Below are 15,250 nucleotides of genomic sequence, written 5' to 3'. Positions count from 1 at the left end.
ACAAACAAAAGTATGCCAATTGTTAAATGTTGATCAACACTAATTTAGCAACCATGAAACGGAATCATTTTGGATAATATTGTCTAATTGCCTTTCATATCCAACGTTAAAACAACACTAAACATGCATCTCTTCAACAATGTGATATACTTTTTGTAATTTGTAGGTGTACAATCTGCGGCGCTCGGCGGCTTTCGGTGAGAGAAGGTAAAAAGCTTACGGCACCTGGGATTCCCAGGCGGTCTTCCATCCAGGTACTAACCAGGCCCTGCTCTGCTTAGCTTCCGAGATCAGACGAGATCGGGCGGAACCAGAGAGGTATGGCCGTAAGCTGCTTTTTATCTTTTTCCTAATCCTTTATAATGCGTCAATGAATTATGACACGCCTGCCGTTGGCATCTTTGTGTGGGTTAAATAAGGGTATGCAAAGAAGGCTGTGACATCCCATGCCGAAAATTGGATGGACTAGAGAAGACCCGCCCAGGAGTCCCAGCCAATCGGTGAATGGCCATTGCAGTCCCCGCCACCTCAAATGGCCTGACGATGGTATGGACGTAAGCCACCTTTCATCTTCTTCCTATTGCATCTCTTCTACAATGTGAATTTTTTTTTACAATTGTGTAGGTGTACAATCTACGGCGCTGGGCGGCTTTCAGAGAGAGAAGTTAAAAAGCTTACGGCACCTGGGATTCCCAGGCGGTCTTCCATCCAGGTACTAACCAGGCCCTGCTCTGCTTAGCTTCCGAGATCAGACGAGATCGGGCGGAACCAGAGAGGTATGGCCGTAAGCTGCTTTTCATCTTTTTCCTAATCCTTTAAAACGTGTCAAAGATAATCAGAAGTTTCTTTTTCTAAAATTGAAGCAGTTCTTAGCATTGGCAAGAGAGGTTCCTAAAGCCTGAAGGTAACTTTACTTTTCTTCACTGGCAATTCTAACATGTTGGGTTAGCACCTGTATTTCAACGGCTAAATTACAAACAACAGTATGCCAATGGTAAATGTTGACCAACACTAATTTAGCAATCATGAAACGGAATCATTTTGGATAATATTGTCTAATTTCCTTTCATATCCAACGTTAAAACAGGTGTACAATCTGCGGCGCTCGGCGGCTTTCGGAGAGAGAAGTGAAAAAGCTTACGGCACCTGGGATTCCCAGGCGGTCTTTCATCCAGGTACTAACCAGGCCCTGCTCTGCTTAGCTTCCGAGATCAGACGAGATCGGGCGGAACCAGAGAGGTATGGCCGTAAGCTGCTTTTTATCTTTTTCCTAATCCTTTATAATGCGTCAATGAATTATGACACGCCTGCCGTTGGCATCTTTGTGTGGGTTAAATAAGGGTATGCAAAGAAGGCTGTGACATCCCATGCCGAAAATTGGATGGACTAGAGAAGACCCGCCCAGGAGTCCCAGCCAATCGGTGAATGGCCATTGCAGTCCCCGCCACCTCAAATGGCCTGACGATGGTATGGACGTAAGCCACCTTTCATCTTCTTCCTATTGCATCTCTTCTACAATGTGATAAACTTTTTACAATTGTGTAGGTGTACAAGCTACGGCGCTGGGCGGCTTTCAGAGAGAGAAGTGAAAAAGCTTACGGCACCTGGGATTCCCAGGCGGTCTTCCATCCAGGTACTAACCAGGCCCTGCTCTGCTTAGCTTCCGAGATCAGACGAGATCGGGCGGAACCAGAGAGGTATGGCCGTAAGCTGCTTTTTATCTTTTTCCTAATCCTTTATAATGCGTCAAAGATAATCAGAAGAGTTTCTTTTTCTAAAATTGAAGCAGTTCTTAGGATTGGCAAGAGAGGTTTCTAAAACCTGAAGGTAACTTTACTTTTCTTCACTGGCAATTCTAACATGTTGGGTTAGCACCTGTATTTCAACGGCTAAATTACAAACAAAAGTATGCCAATTGTTAAATGTTGATCAACACTAATTTAGCAACCATGAAACGGAATCATTTTGGATAATATTGTCTAATTGCCTTTCATATCCAACGTTAAAACAACACTAAACATGCATCTCTTCAACAATGTGATATACTTTTTGTAATTTGTAGGTGTACAATCTGCGGCGCTCGGCGGCTTTCGGTGAGAGAAGTGAAAAAGCTTACGGCACCTGGGATTCCCAGGCGGTCTTCCATCCAGGTACTAACCAGGCCCCGCTCTGCTTAGCTTCCGAGATCAGACGAGATCGGGCGGAACCAGAGAGGTATGGCTGTAAGCTGCTTTTTATCTTTTTCCTAATCCTTTAAAACGTGTCAAAGATAATCAGAAGTTTCTTTTTCTAAAATTGAAGCAGTTCTTAGCATTGGCAAGAGAGGTTCCTAAAACCTGAAGGTAACTTTACTTTTCTTCACTGGTAAATCTAACATGTTTGGTTAGCACCTGTATTTCAACGGCTAAATTACAAACAATAGTATGCCAATCGTAAAATGTTGATCAACACCAATTTAGCAATCATGAAACGGAATCATTTTGGATAATATTGTCTAATTTCCTTTCATATCCAACGTTAAAACAACACTAAACATGCATCTCTTCAACAATGTGATATACTTTTTGTAATTTGTAGGTGTTCCCAGGCGGTCTTCCATCCAGGTACTAACCAGGCCCTGCTCTGCTTAGCTTCCGAGATCAGACGAGATCGGGCGGAACCAGAGAGGTATGGCCGTAAGCTGCTTTTTATCTTTTTCCTAATCCTTTATAATGCGTCAATGAATTATGACACGCCTGCCGTTGGCATCTTTGTGTGGGTTAAATAAGGGTATGCAAAGAAGGCTGTGACATCCCATGCCGAAAATTGGATGGACTAGAGAAGACCCGCCCAGGAGTCCCAGCCAATCGGTGAATGGCCATTGCAGTCCCCGCCACCTCAAATGGCCTGACGATGGTATGGACGTAAGCCACCTTTCATCTTCTTCCTATTGCATCTCTTCTACAATGTGATTTTTTTTTTACAATTGTGTAGGTGTACAATCTACGGCGCTGGGCGGCTTTCAGAGAGAGAAGTTAAAAAGCTTACGGCACCTGGGATTCCCAGGCGGTCTTCCATCCAGGTACTAACCAGGCCCTGCTCTGCTTAGCTTCCGAGATCAGACGAGATCGGGCAGAACCAGAGAGGTATGGCCGTAAGCTGCTTTTCATCTTTTTCCTAATCCTTTAAAACGTGTCAAAGATAATCAGAAGTTTCTTTTTCTAAAATTGAAGCAGTTCTTAGCATTGGCAAGAGAGGTTCCTAAAGCCTGAAGGTAACTTTACTTTTCTTCACTGGCAATTCTAACATGTTGGGTTAGCACCTGTATTTCAACGGCTAAATTACAAACAACAGTATGCCAATGGTAAATGTTGACCAACACTAATTTAGCAATCATGAAACGGAATCATTTTGGATAATATTGTCTAATTTCCTTTCATATCCAACGTTAAAACAGGTGTACAATCTGCGGCGCTCGGCGGCTTTCGGAGAGAGAAGTGAAAAAGCTTACGGCACCTGGGATTCCCAGGCGGTCTTCCATCCAGGTACTAACCAGGCCCTGCTCTGCTTAGCTTCCGAGATCAGACGAGATCGGGCGGAACCAGAGAGGTATGGACGTAAGCTGCTTTTCATCTTTTTCCTAATCCTTTAAAACGTGTCAAAGATAATCAGAAGTTTCTTTTTCTAAAATTGAAGCAGTTCTTAGCATTGGCAAGAGAGGTTCCTAAAGCCTGAAGGTAACTTTACTTTTCTTCACTGGCAATTCTAACATGTTGGGTTAGCACCTGTATTTCAACGGCTAAATTACAAACAACAGTATGCCAATGGTAAATGTTGACCAACACTAATTTAGCAATCATGAAACGGAATCATTTTGGATAATATTGTCTAATTTCCTTTCATATCCAACGTTAAAACAGGTGTACAATCTGCGGCGCTCGGCGGCTTTCGGAGAGAGAAGTGAAAAAGCTTACGGCACCTGGGATTCCCAGGCGGTCTTCCATCCAGGTACTAACCAGGCCCTGCTCTGCTTAGCTTCCGAGATCAGACGAGATCGGGCGGAACCAGAGAGGTATGGACGTAAGCTGCTTTTCATCTTTTTCCTAATCCTTTAAAACGTGTCAAAGATAATCAGAAGTTTCTTTTTCTAAAATTGAAGCAGTTCTTAGCATTGGCAAGAGAGGTTCCTAAAGCCTGAAGGTAACTTTACTTTTCTTCACTGGCAATTCTAACATGTTGGGTTAGCACCTGTATTTCAACGGCTAAATTACAAACAACAGTATGCCAATCGTAAATGTTGACCAACACTAATTTAGCAATCATGAAACGGAATCATTTTGGATAATATTGTCTAATTTCCTTTCATATCCAACGTTAAAACAGGTGTACAATCTGCGGCGCTCGGCGGCTTTCGGAGAGAGAAGTGAAAAAGCTTACGGCACCTGGGATTCCCAGGCGGTCTTCCATCCAGGTACTAACCAGGCCCTGCTCTGCTTAGCTTCCGAGATCAGACGAGATCGGGCGGAACCAGAGAGGTATGGCCGTAAGCTGCTTTTTATCTTTTTCCTAATCCTTTATAATGCGTCAATGAATTATGACACGCCTGCCGTTGGCATCTTTGTGTGGGTTAAATAAGGGTATGCAAAGAAGGCTGTGACATCCCATGCCGAAAATTGGATGGACTAGAGAAGACCCGCCCAGGAGTCCCAGCCAATCGGTGAATGGCCATTGCAGTCCCCGCCACCTCAAATGGCCTGACGATGGTATGGACGTAAGCCACCTTTCATCTTCTTCCTATTGCATCTCTTCTACAATGTGAATTTTTTTTTACAATTGTGTAGGTGTACAATCTACGGCGCTGGGCGGCTTTCAGAGAGAGAAGTTAAAAAGCTTACGGCACCTGGGATTCCCAGGCGGTCTTCCATCCAGGTACTAACCAGGCCCTGCTCTGCTTAGCTTCCGAGATCAGACGAGATCGGGCGGAACCAGAGAGGTATGGCCGTAAGCTGCTTTTCATCTTTTTCCTAATCCTTTAAAACGTGTCAAAGATAATCAGAAGTTTCTTTTTCTAAAATTGAAGCAGTTCTTAGCATTGGCAAGAGAGGTTCCTAAAGCCTGAAGGTAACTTTACTTTTCTTCACTGGCAATTCTAACATGTTGGGTTAGCACCTGTATTTCAACGGCTAAATTACAAACAACAGTATGCCAATGGTAAATGTTGACCAACACTAATTTAGCAATCATGAAACGGAATCATTTTGGATAATATTGTCTAATTTCCTTTCATATCCAACGTTAAAACAGGTGTACAATCTGCGGCGCTCGGCGGCTTTCGGAGAGAGAAGTGAAAAAGCTTACGGCACCTGGGATTCCCAGGCGGTCTTTCATCCAGGTACTAACCAGGCCCTGCTCTGCTTAGCTTCCGAGATCAGACGAGATCGGGCGGAACCAGAGAGGTATGGCCGTAAGCTGCTTTTTATCTTTTTCCTAATCCTTTAAAACGTGTCAAAGATAATCAGAAGTTTCTTTTTCTAAAATTGAAGCAGTTCTTAGCATTGGCAAGAGAGGTTCCTAAAGCCTGAAGGTAACTTTACTTTTCTTCACTGGCAATTCTAACATGTTGGGTTAGCACCTGTATTTCAACGGCTAAATTACAAACAACAGTATGCCAATGGTAAATGTTGACCAACACTAATTTAGCAATCATGAAACGGAATCATTTTGGATAATATTGTCTAATTTCCTTTCATATCCAACGTTAAAACAGGTGTACAATCTGCGGCGCTCGGCGGCTTTCGGAGAGAGAAGTGAAAAAGCTTACGGCACCTGGGATTCCCAGGCGGTCTTCCATCCAGGTACTAACCAGGCCCTGCTCTGCTTAGCTTCCGAGATCAGACGAGATCGGGCGGAACCAGAGAGGTATGGACGTAAGCTGCTTTTCATCTTTTTCCTAATCCTTTAAAACGTGTCAAAGATAATCAGAAGTTTCTTTTTCTAAAATTGAAGCAGTTCTTAGCATTGGCAAGAGAGGTTCCTAAAGCCTGAAGGTAACTTTACTTTTCTTCACTGGCAATTCTAACATGTTGGGTTAGCACCTGTATTTCAACGGCTAAATTACAAACAACAGTATGCCAATCGTAAATGTTGACCAACACTAATTTAGCAATCATGAAACGGAATCATTTTGGATAATATTGTCTAATTTCCTTTCATATCCAACGTTAAAACAGGTGTACAATCTGCGGCGCTCGGCGGCTTTCGGAGAGAGAAGTGAAAAAGCTTACGGCACCTGGGATTCCCAGGCGGTCTTCCATCCAGGTACTAACCAGGCCCTGCTCTGCTTAGCTTCCGAGATCAGACGAGATCGGGCGGAACCAGAGAGGTATGGCCGTAAGCTGCTTTTTATCTTTTTCCTAATCCTTTATAATGCGTCAATGAATTATGACACGCCTGCCGTTGGCATCTTTGTGTGGGTTAAATAAGGGTATGCAAAGAAGGCTGTGACATCCCATGCCGAAAATTGGATGGACTAGAGAAGACCCGCCCAGGAGTCCCAGCCAATCGGTGAATGGCCATTGCAGTCCCCGCCACCTCAAATGGCCTGACGATGGTATGGACGTAAGCCACCTTTCATCTTCTTCCTATTGCATCTCTTCTACAATGTGAATTTTTTTTTACAATTGTGTAGGTGTACAATCTACGGCGCTGGGCGGCTTTCAGAGAGAGAAGTTAAAAAGCTTACGGCACCTGGGATTCCCAGGCGGTCTTCCATCCAGGTACTAACCAGGCCCTGCTCTGCTTAGCTTCCGAGATCAGACGAGATCGGGCGGAACCAGAGAGGTATGGCCGTAAGCTGCTTTTCATCTTTTTCCTAATCCTTTAAAACGTGTCAAAGATAATCAGAAGTTTCTTTTTCTAAAATTGAAGCAGTTCTTAGCATTGGCAAGAGAGGTTCCTAAAGCCTGAAGGTAACTTTACTTTTCTTCACTGGCAATTCTAACATGTTGGGTTAGCACCTGTATTTCAACGGCTAAATTACAAACAACAGTATGCCAATGGTAAATGTTGACCAACACTAATTTAGCAATCATGAAACGGAATCATTTTGGATAATATTGTCTAATTTCCTTTCATATCCAACGTTAAAACAGGTGTACAATCTGCGGCGCTCGGCGGCTTTCGGAGAGAGAAGTGAAAAAGCTTACGGCACCTGGGATTCCCAGGCGGTCTTTCATCCAGGTACTAACCAGGCCCTGCTCTGCTTAGCTTCCGAGATCAGACGAGATCGGGCGGAACCAGAGAGGTATGGCCGTAAGCTGCTTTTTATCTTTTTCCTAATCCTTTATAATGCGTCAATGAATTATGACACGCCTGCCGTTGGCATCTTTGTGTGGGTTAAATAAGGGTATGCAAAGAAGGCTGTGACATCCCATGCCGAAAATTGGATGGACTAGAGAAGACCCGCCCAGGAGTCCCAGCCAATCGGTGAATGGCCATTGCAGTCCCCGCCACCTCAAATGGCCTGACGATGGTATGGACGTAAGCCACCTTTCATCTTCTTCCTATTGCATCTCTTCTACAATGTGATAAACTTTTTACAATTGTGTAGGTGTACAAGCTACGGCGCTGGGCGGCTTTCAGAGAGAGAAGTGAAAAAGCTTACGGCACCTGGGATTCCCAGGCGGTCTTCCATCCAGGTACTAACCAGGCCCTGCTCTGCTTAGCTTCCGAGATCAGACGAGATCGGGCGGAACCAGAGAGGTATGGCCGTAAGCTGCTTTTTATCTTTTTCCTAATCCTTTATAATGCGTCAAAGATAATCAGAAGAGTTTCTTTTTCTAAAATTGAAGCAGTTCTTAGGATTGGCAAGAGAGGTTTCTAAAACCTGAAGGTAACTTTACTTTTCTTCACTGGCAATTCTAACATGTTGGGTTAGCACCTGTATTTCAACGGCTAAATTACAAACAAAAGTATGCCAATTGTTAAATGTTGATCAACACTAATTTAGCAACCATGAAACGGAATCATTTTGGATAATATTGTCTAATTGCCTTTCATATCCAACGTTAAAACAACACTAAACATGCATCTCTTCAACAATGTGATATACTTTTTGTAATTTGTAGGTGTACAATCTGCGGCGCTCGGCGGCTTTCGGTGAGAGAAGTGAAAAAGCTTACGGCACCTGGGATTCCCAGGCGGTCTTCCATCCAGGTACTAACCAGGCCCCGCTCTGCTTAGCTTCCGAGATCAGACGAGATCGGGCGGAACCAGAGAGGTATGGCTGTAAGCTGCTTTTTATCTTTTTCCTAATCCTTTAAAACGTGTCAAAGATAATCAGAAGTTTCTTTTTCTAAAATTGAAGCAGTTCTTAGCATTGGCAAGAGAGGTTCCTAAAACCTGAAGGTAACTTTACTTTTCTTCACTGGTAAATCTAACATGTTTGGTTAGCACCTGTATTTCAACGGCTAAATTACAAACAATAGTATGCCAATCGTAAAATGTTGATCAACACCAATTTAGCAATCATGAAACGGAATCATTTTGGATAATATTGTCTAATTTCCTTTCATATCCAACGTTAAAACAACACTAAACATGCATCTCTTCAACAATGTGATATACTTTTTGTAATTTGTAGGTGTTCCCAGGCGGTCTTCCATCCAGGTACTAACCAGGCCCTGCTCTGCTTAGCTTCCGAGATCAGACGAGATCGGGCGGAACCAGAGAGGTATGGCCGTAAGCTGCTTTTTATCTTTTTCCTAATCCTTTATAATGCGTCAATGAATTATGACACGCCTGCCGTTGGCATCTTTGTGTGGGTTAAATAAGGGTATGCAAAGAAGGCTGTGACATCCCATGCCGAAAATTGGATGGACTAGAGAAGACCCGCCCAGGAGTCCCAGCCAATCGGTGAATGGCCATTGCAGTCCCCGCCACCTCAAATGGCCTGACGATGGTATGGACGTAAGCCACCTTTCATCTTCTTCCTATTGCATCTCTTCTACAATGTGAATTTTTTTTTACAATTGTGTAGGTGTACAATCTACGGCGCTGGGCGGCTTTCAGAGAGAGAAGTTAAAAAGCTTACGGCACCTGGGATTCCCAGGCGGTCTTCCATCCAGGTACTAACCAGGCCCTGCTCTGCTTAGCTTCCGAGATCAGACGAGATCGGGCGGAACCAGAGAGGTATGGCCGTAAGCTGCTTTTCATCTTTTTCCTAATCCTTTAAAACGTGTCAAAGATAATCAGAAGTTTCTTTTTCTAAAATTGAAGCAGTTCTTAGCATTGGCAAGAGAGGTTCCTAAAGCCTGAAGGTAACTTTACTTTTCTTCACTGGCAATTCTAACATGTTGGGTTAGCACCTGTATTTCAACGGCTAAATTACAAACAACAGTATGCCAATGGTAAATGTTGACCAACACTAATTTAGCAATCATGAAACGGAATCATTTTGGATAATATTGTCTAATTTCCTTTCATATCCAACGTTAAAACAGGTGTACAATCTGCGGCGCTCGGCGGCTTTCGGAGAGAGAAGTGAAAAAGCTTACGGCACCTGGGATTCCCAGGCGGTCTTCCATCCAGGTACTAACCAGGCCCTGCTCTGCTTAGCTTCCGAGATCAGACGAGATCGGGCGGAACCAGAGAGGTATGGCCGTAAGCTGCTTTTTATCTTTTTCCTAATCCTTTATAATGCGTCAATGAATTATGACACGCCTGCCGTTGGCATCTTTGTGTGGGTTAAATAAGGGTATGCAAAGAAGGCTGTGACATCCCATGCCGAAAATTGGATGGACTAGAGAAGACCCGCCCAGGAGTCCCAGCCAATCGGTGAATGGCCATTGCAGTCCCCGCCACCTCAAATGGCCTGACGATGGTATGGACGTAAGCCACCTTTCATCTTCTTCCTATTGCATCTCTTCTACAATGTGAATTTTTTTTTACAATTGTGTAGGTGTACAATCTACGGCGCTGGGCGGCTTTCAGAGAGAGAAGTTAAAAAGCTTACGGCACCTGGGATTCCCAGGCGGTCTTCCATCCAGGTACTAACCAGGCCCTGCTCTGCTTAGCTTCCGAGATCAGACGAGATCGGGCGGAACCAGAGAGGTATGGCCGTAAGCTGCTTTTTATCTTTTTCCTAATCCTTTATAATGCGTCAAAAAATTATGTCACGCCTGCCGTTGGCATCTTTGTGTGGGTTAAATAAGGGTATGCAAAGAAGGCTGTGACATCCTATGGCGAAAATTGGATGGACTAGAGAAGACCCGCCCAGGAGTCCCAGCCAATCGGTGGATGGCCATTGCAGTCCCCGCCACCTCAAATGGCCTGACGATGGTATGGACGTAAGCCACCTTTCATCTTCTTCCTATTGCATCTCTTCTACAATGTGAAATACTTTTTACAATTGTGAAGGTGTACAATCTGCGGCGGTGGGCGGCTTTCGGAGAGAGAAGTGAAAAAGCTTACGGCACCTGGGATTCCCAGGCGGTCTTCCATCCAGGTACTAACCAGGCCCTGCTCTGCTTAGCTTCAGAGATCAGACGAGATCAGGCGGAACCAGAGAGGTATGGCCGTAAGCTGCTTTTTATCTTTTTCCTAATCCTTTATAATGCGTCAATGAATTATGACACGCCAGCCGTTGGCATCTTTGTGTGGGTTAAATAAGGGTATGCAAAGAAGGCTGTGACATCCCATGCCGAAAATTGGATGGACTAGAGAAGACCCGCCCAGGAGTCCCAGCCAATCGGTGAATGGCCATTGCAGTCCCCGCCACCTCAAATGGCCTGACGATGGTATGGACGTAAGCCACCTTTCATCTTCTTCCTATTGCATCTCTTCTACAATGTGATTTTTTTTTTACAATTGTGTAGGTGTACAATCTACGGCGCTGGGCGGCTTTCAGAGAGAGAAGTTAAAAAGCTTACGGCACCTGGGATTCCCAGGCGGTCTTCCATCCAGGTACTAACCAGGCCCTGCTCTGCTTAGCTTCCGAGATCAGACGAGATCGGGCAGAACCAGAGAGGTATGGCCGTAAGCTGCTTTTCATCTTTTTCCTAATCCTTTAAAACGTGTCAAAGATAATCAGAAGTTTCTTTTTCTAAAATTGAAGCAGTTCTTAGCATTGGCAAGAGAGGTTCCTAAAGCCTGAAGGTAACTTTACTTTTCTTCACTGGCAATTCTAACATGTTGGGTTAGCACCTGTATTTCAACGGCTAAATTACAAACAACAGTATGCCAATGGTAAATGTTGACCAACACTAATTTAGCAATCATGAAACGGAATCATTTTGGATAATATTGTCTAATTTCCTTTCATATCCAACGTTAAAACAGGTGTACAATCTGCGGCGCTCGGCGGCTTTCGGAGAGAGAAGTGAAAAAGCTTACGGCACCTGGGATTCCCAGGCGGTCTTCCATCCAGGTACTAACCAGGCCCTGCTCTGCTTAGCTTCCGAGATCAGACGAGATCGGGCGGAACCAGAGAGGTATGGCCGTAAGCTGCTTTTTATCTTTTTCCTAATCCTTTATAATGCGTCAATGAATTATGACACGCCTGCCGTTGGCATCTTTGTGTGGGTTAAATAAGGGTATGCAAAGAAGGCTGTGACATCCCATGCCGAAAATTGGATGGACTAGAGAAGACCCGCCCAGGAGTCCCAGCCAATCGGTGAATGGCCATTGCAGTCCCCGCCACCTCAAATGGCCTGACGATGGTATGGACGTAAGCCACCTTTCATCTTCTTCCTATTGCATCTCTTCTACAATGTGAATTTTTTTTTACAATTGTGTAGGTGTACAATCTACGGCGCTGGGCGGCTTTCAGAGAGAGAAGTTAAAAAGCTTACGGCACCTGGGATTCCCAGGCGGTCTTCCATCCAGGTACTAACCAGGCCCTGCTCTGCTTAGCTTCCGAGATCAGACGAGATCGGGCGGAACCAGAGAGGTATGGCCGTAAGCTGCTTTTCATCTTTTTCCTAATCCTTTAAAACGTGTCAAAGATAATCAGAAGTTTCTTTTTCTAAAATTGAAGCAGTTCTTAGCATTGGCAAGAGAGGTTCCTAAAGCCTGAAGGTAACTTTACTTTTCTTCACTGGCAATTCTAACATGTTGGGTTAGCACCTGTATTTCAACGGCTAAATTACAAACAACAGTATGCCAATGGTAAATGTTGACCAACACTAATTTAGCAATCATGAAACGGAATCATTTTGGATAATATTGTCTAATTTCCTTTCATATCCAACGTTAAAACAGGTGTACAATCTGCGGCGCTCGGCGGCTTTCGGAGAGAGAAGTGAAAAAGCTTACGGCACCTGGGATTCCCAGGCGGTCTTCCATCCAGGTACTAACCAGGCCCTGCTCTGCTTAGCTTCCGAGATCAGACGAGATCGGGCGGAACCAGAGAGGTATGGACGTAAGCTGCTTTTCATCTTTTTCCTAATCCTTTAAAACGTGTCAAAGATAATCAGAAGTTTCTTTTTCTAAAATTGAAGCAGTTCTTAGCATTGGCAAGAGAGGTTCCTAAAGCCTGAAGGTAACTTTACTTTTCTTCACTGGCAATTCTAACATGTTGGGTTAGCACCTGTATTTCAACGGCTAAATTACAAACAACAGTATGCCAATCGTAAATGTTGACCAACACTAATTTAGCAATCATGAAACGGAATCATTTTGGATAATATTGTCTAATTTCCTTTCATATCCAACGTTAAAACAGGTGTACAATCTGCGGCGCTCGGCGGCTTTCGGAGAGAGAAGTGAAAAAGCTTACGGCACCTGGGATTCCCAGGCGGTCTTCCATCCAGGTACTAACCAGGCCCTGCTCTGCTTAGCTTCCGAGATCAGACGAGATCGGGCGGAACCAGAGAGGTATGGCCGTAAGCTGCTTTTTATCTTTTTCCTAATCCTTTATAATGCGTCAATGAATTATGACACGCCTGCCGTTGGCATCTTTGTGTGGGTTAAATAAGGGTATGCAAAGAAGGCTGTGACATCCCATGCCGAAAATTGGATGGACTAGAGAAGACCCGCCCAGGAGTCCCAGCCAATCGGTGAATGGCCATTGCAGTCCCCGCCACCTCAAATGGCCTGACGATGGTATGGACGTAAGCCACCTTTCATCTTCTTCCTATTGCATCTCTTCTACAATGTGAATTTTTTTTTACAATTGTGTAGGTGTACAATCTACGGCGCTGGGCGGCTTTCAGAGAGAGAAGTTAAAAAGCTTACGGCACCTGGGATTCCCAGGCGGTCTTCCATCCAGGTACTAACCAGGCCCTGCTCTGCTTAGCTTCCGAGATCAGACGAGATCGGGCGGAACCAGAGAGGTATGGCCGTAAGCTGCTTTTCATCTTTTTCCTAATCCTTTAAAACGTGTCAAAGATAATCAGAAGTTTCTTTTTCTAAAATTGAAGCAGTTCTTAGCATTGGCAAGAGAGGTTCCTAAAGCCTGAAGGTAACTTTACTTTTCTTCACTGGCAATTCTAACATGTTGGGTTAGCACCTGTATTTCAACGGCTAAATTACAAACAACAGTATGCCAATGGTAAATGTTGACCAACACTAATTTAGCAATCATGAAACGGAATCATTTTGGATAATATTGTCTAATTTCCTTTCATATCCAACGTTAAAACAGGTGTACAATCTGCGGCGCTCGGCGGCTTTCGGAGAGAGAAGTGAAAAAGCTTACGGCACCTGGGATTCCCAGGCGGTCTTTCATCCAGGTACTAACCAGGCCCTGCTCTGCTTAGCTTCCGAGATCAGACGAGATCGGGCGGAACCAGAGAGGTATGGCCGTAAGCTGCTTTTTATCTTTTTCCTAATCCTTTATAATGCGTCAATGAATTATGACACGCCTGCCGTTGGCATCTTTGTGTGGGTTAAATAAGGGTATGCAAAGAAGGCTGTGACATCCCATGCCGAAAATTGGATGGACTAGAGAAGACCCGCCCAGGAGTCCCAGCCAATCGGTGAATGGCCATTGCAGTCCCCGCCACCTCAAATGGCCTGACGATGGTATGGACGTAAGCCACCTTTCATCTTCTTCCTATTGCATCTCTTCTACAATGTGATAAACTTTTTACAATTGTGTAGGTGTACAAGCTACGGCGCTGGGCGGCTTTCAGAGAGAGAAGTGAAAAAGCTTACGGCACCTGGGATTCCCAGGCGGTCTTCCATCCAGGTACTAACCAGGCCCTGCTCTGCTTAGCTTCCGAGATCAGACGAGATCGGGCGGAACCAGAGAGGTATGGCCGTAAGCTGCTTTTTATCTTTTTCCTAATCCTTTATAATGCGTCAAAGATAATCAGAAGAGTTTCTTTTTCTAAAATTGAAGCAGTTCTTAGGATTGGCAAGAGAGGTTTCTAAAACCTGAAGGTAACTTTACTTTTCTTCACTGGCAATTCTAACATGTTGGGTTAGCACCTGTATTTCAACGGCTAAATTACAAACAAAAGTATGCCAATTGTTAAATGTTGATCAACACTAATTTAGCAACCATGAAACGGAATCATTTTGGATAATATTGTCTAATTGCCTTTCATATCCAACGTTAAAACAACACTAAACATGCATCTCTTCAACAATGTGATATACTTTTTGTAATTTGTAGGTGTACAATCTGCGGCGCTCGGCGGCTTTCGGTGAGAGAAGTGAAAAAGCTTACGGCACCTGGGATTCCCAGGCGGTCTTCCATCCAGGTACTAACCAGGCCCCGCTCTGCTTAGCTTCCGAGATCAGACGAGATCGGGCGGAACCAGAGAGGTATGGCTGTAAGCTGCTTTTTATCTTTTTCCTAATCCTTTAAAACGTGTCAAAGATAATCAGAAGTTTCTTTTTCTAAAATTGAAGCAGTTCTTAGCATTGGCAAGAGAGGTTCCTAAAACCTGAAGGTAACTTTACTTTTCTTCACTGGTAAATCTAACATGTTTGGTTAGCACCTGTATTTCAACGGCTAAATTACAAACAATAGTATGCCAATCGTAAAATGTTGATCAACACCAATTTAGCAATCATGAAACGGAATCATTTTGGATAATATTGTCTAATTTCCTTTCATATCCAACGTTAAAACAACACTAAACATGCATCTCTTCAACAATGTGATATACTTTTTGTAATTTGTAGGTGTTCCCAGGCGGTCTTCCATCCAGGTACTAACCAGGCCCTGCTCTGCTTAGCTTCCGAGATCAGACGAGATCGGGCGGAACCAGAGAGGTATGGCCGTAAGCTGCTTTTTATCTTTTTCCTAATCCTTTATAATGCG

The 15,250-nt window shown here is 44.1% G+C and overlaps 30 non-coding genes across 30 annotated transcripts; all 30 read right to left on the bottom strand.

Moving 5' to 3' along the window:
- Positions 1-213: 213 nt before the first annotated feature.
- Positions 214-332, bottom strand: LOC134110599 (5S ribosomal RNA). The gene has a single exon (XR_009943984.1). It is a non-coding gene; the product is annotated as a 5S ribosomal RNA (ribosomal RNA).
- Positions 333-671: 339 nt separating this feature from the next.
- LOC134110598 (5S ribosomal RNA) lies at positions 672-790 on the bottom strand. Its single transcript, XR_009943983.1, has one exon. It is a non-coding gene; the product is annotated as a 5S ribosomal RNA (ribosomal RNA).
- A 344-nt stretch (positions 791-1,134) lies between these two features.
- Positions 1,135-1,253, bottom strand: LOC134110028 (5S ribosomal RNA). The gene has a single exon (XR_009943422.1). It is a non-coding gene; the product is annotated as a 5S ribosomal RNA (ribosomal RNA).
- Positions 1,254-1,592: 339 nt separating this feature from the next.
- Positions 1,593-1,711, bottom strand: LOC134110597 (5S ribosomal RNA). Its single transcript, XR_009943982.1, has one exon. It is a non-coding gene; the product is annotated as a 5S ribosomal RNA (ribosomal RNA).
- Positions 1,712-2,109: 398 nt separating this feature from the next.
- LOC134110098 (5S ribosomal RNA) lies at positions 2,110-2,228 on the bottom strand. The gene has a single exon (XR_009943492.1). It is a non-coding gene; the product is annotated as a 5S ribosomal RNA (ribosomal RNA).
- A 792-nt stretch (positions 2,229-3,020) lies between these two features.
- On the bottom strand, positions 3,021-3,139 carry LOC134109899 (5S ribosomal RNA). Its single transcript, XR_009943294.1, has one exon. It is a non-coding gene; the product is annotated as a 5S ribosomal RNA (ribosomal RNA).
- A 344-nt stretch (positions 3,140-3,483) lies between these two features.
- LOC134109997 (5S ribosomal RNA) lies at positions 3,484-3,602 on the bottom strand. Its single transcript, XR_009943392.1, has one exon. It is a non-coding gene; the product is annotated as a 5S ribosomal RNA (ribosomal RNA).
- Positions 3,603-3,946: 344 nt separating this feature from the next.
- Positions 3,947-4,065, bottom strand: LOC134109996 (5S ribosomal RNA). Its single transcript, XR_009943391.1, has one exon. It is a non-coding gene; the product is annotated as a 5S ribosomal RNA (ribosomal RNA).
- A 344-nt stretch (positions 4,066-4,409) lies between these two features.
- Positions 4,410-4,528, bottom strand: LOC134110596 (5S ribosomal RNA). The gene has a single exon (XR_009943981.1). It is a non-coding gene; the product is annotated as a 5S ribosomal RNA (ribosomal RNA).
- A 339-nt stretch (positions 4,529-4,867) lies between these two features.
- LOC134110595 (5S ribosomal RNA) lies at positions 4,868-4,986 on the bottom strand. Its single transcript, XR_009943980.1, has one exon. It is a non-coding gene; the product is annotated as a 5S ribosomal RNA (ribosomal RNA).
- A 344-nt stretch (positions 4,987-5,330) lies between these two features.
- LOC134110027 (5S ribosomal RNA) lies at positions 5,331-5,449 on the bottom strand. Its single transcript, XR_009943421.1, has one exon. It is a non-coding gene; the product is annotated as a 5S ribosomal RNA (ribosomal RNA).
- Positions 5,450-5,793: 344 nt separating this feature from the next.
- LOC134109995 (5S ribosomal RNA) lies at positions 5,794-5,912 on the bottom strand. The gene has a single exon (XR_009943390.1). It is a non-coding gene; the product is annotated as a 5S ribosomal RNA (ribosomal RNA).
- A 344-nt stretch (positions 5,913-6,256) lies between these two features.
- LOC134110594 (5S ribosomal RNA) lies at positions 6,257-6,375 on the bottom strand. The gene has a single exon (XR_009943979.1). It is a non-coding gene; the product is annotated as a 5S ribosomal RNA (ribosomal RNA).
- Positions 6,376-6,714: 339 nt separating this feature from the next.
- LOC134110593 (5S ribosomal RNA) lies at positions 6,715-6,833 on the bottom strand. Its single transcript, XR_009943978.1, has one exon. It is a non-coding gene; the product is annotated as a 5S ribosomal RNA (ribosomal RNA).
- Positions 6,834-7,177: 344 nt separating this feature from the next.
- On the bottom strand, positions 7,178-7,296 carry LOC134110026 (5S ribosomal RNA). Its single transcript, XR_009943420.1, has one exon. It is a non-coding gene; the product is annotated as a 5S ribosomal RNA (ribosomal RNA).
- A 339-nt stretch (positions 7,297-7,635) lies between these two features.
- LOC134110591 (5S ribosomal RNA) lies at positions 7,636-7,754 on the bottom strand. The gene has a single exon (XR_009943976.1). It is a non-coding gene; the product is annotated as a 5S ribosomal RNA (ribosomal RNA).
- A 398-nt stretch (positions 7,755-8,152) lies between these two features.
- LOC134110097 (5S ribosomal RNA) lies at positions 8,153-8,271 on the bottom strand. The gene has a single exon (XR_009943491.1). It is a non-coding gene; the product is annotated as a 5S ribosomal RNA (ribosomal RNA).
- Positions 8,272-9,063: 792 nt separating this feature from the next.
- Positions 9,064-9,182, bottom strand: LOC134110590 (5S ribosomal RNA). The gene has a single exon (XR_009943975.1). It is a non-coding gene; the product is annotated as a 5S ribosomal RNA (ribosomal RNA).
- A 344-nt stretch (positions 9,183-9,526) lies between these two features.
- On the bottom strand, positions 9,527-9,645 carry LOC134110589 (5S ribosomal RNA). The gene has a single exon (XR_009943974.1). It is a non-coding gene; the product is annotated as a 5S ribosomal RNA (ribosomal RNA).
- A 339-nt stretch (positions 9,646-9,984) lies between these two features.
- LOC134110588 (5S ribosomal RNA) lies at positions 9,985-10,103 on the bottom strand. The gene has a single exon (XR_009943973.1). It is a non-coding gene; the product is annotated as a 5S ribosomal RNA (ribosomal RNA).
- A 339-nt stretch (positions 10,104-10,442) lies between these two features.
- On the bottom strand, positions 10,443-10,561 carry LOC134109949 (5S ribosomal RNA). Its single transcript, XR_009943344.1, has one exon. It is a non-coding gene; the product is annotated as a 5S ribosomal RNA (ribosomal RNA).
- Positions 10,562-10,900: 339 nt separating this feature from the next.
- LOC134109898 (5S ribosomal RNA) lies at positions 10,901-11,019 on the bottom strand. The gene has a single exon (XR_009943293.1). It is a non-coding gene; the product is annotated as a 5S ribosomal RNA (ribosomal RNA).
- Positions 11,020-11,363: 344 nt separating this feature from the next.
- LOC134110587 (5S ribosomal RNA) lies at positions 11,364-11,482 on the bottom strand. Its single transcript, XR_009943972.1, has one exon. It is a non-coding gene; the product is annotated as a 5S ribosomal RNA (ribosomal RNA).
- Positions 11,483-11,821: 339 nt separating this feature from the next.
- LOC134110586 (5S ribosomal RNA) lies at positions 11,822-11,940 on the bottom strand. The gene has a single exon (XR_009943971.1). It is a non-coding gene; the product is annotated as a 5S ribosomal RNA (ribosomal RNA).
- A 344-nt stretch (positions 11,941-12,284) lies between these two features.
- On the bottom strand, positions 12,285-12,403 carry LOC134109994 (5S ribosomal RNA). Its single transcript, XR_009943389.1, has one exon. It is a non-coding gene; the product is annotated as a 5S ribosomal RNA (ribosomal RNA).
- Positions 12,404-12,747: 344 nt separating this feature from the next.
- Positions 12,748-12,866, bottom strand: LOC134110585 (5S ribosomal RNA). Its single transcript, XR_009943970.1, has one exon. It is a non-coding gene; the product is annotated as a 5S ribosomal RNA (ribosomal RNA).
- Positions 12,867-13,205: 339 nt separating this feature from the next.
- On the bottom strand, positions 13,206-13,324 carry LOC134110584 (5S ribosomal RNA). The gene has a single exon (XR_009943969.1). It is a non-coding gene; the product is annotated as a 5S ribosomal RNA (ribosomal RNA).
- A 344-nt stretch (positions 13,325-13,668) lies between these two features.
- On the bottom strand, positions 13,669-13,787 carry LOC134110025 (5S ribosomal RNA). The gene has a single exon (XR_009943419.1). It is a non-coding gene; the product is annotated as a 5S ribosomal RNA (ribosomal RNA).
- Positions 13,788-14,126: 339 nt separating this feature from the next.
- LOC134110583 (5S ribosomal RNA) lies at positions 14,127-14,245 on the bottom strand. The gene has a single exon (XR_009943968.1). It is a non-coding gene; the product is annotated as a 5S ribosomal RNA (ribosomal RNA).
- Positions 14,246-14,643: 398 nt separating this feature from the next.
- LOC134110096 (5S ribosomal RNA) lies at positions 14,644-14,762 on the bottom strand. Its single transcript, XR_009943490.1, has one exon. It is a non-coding gene; the product is annotated as a 5S ribosomal RNA (ribosomal RNA).
- Positions 14,763-15,250: the final 488 nt, after the last annotated feature.

This window comes from Pungitius pungitius, unplaced genomic scaffold (assembly GCF_949316345.1).
Source record: "Pungitius pungitius unplaced genomic scaffold, fPunPun2.1 scaffold_37, whole genome shotgun sequence".
Classification (NCBI taxonomy): domain Eukaryota; kingdom Metazoa; phylum Chordata; class Actinopteri; order Perciformes; family Gasterosteidae; genus Pungitius; species Pungitius pungitius.
This window is presented reverse-complemented; position numbering and strand designations above follow the sequence as displayed.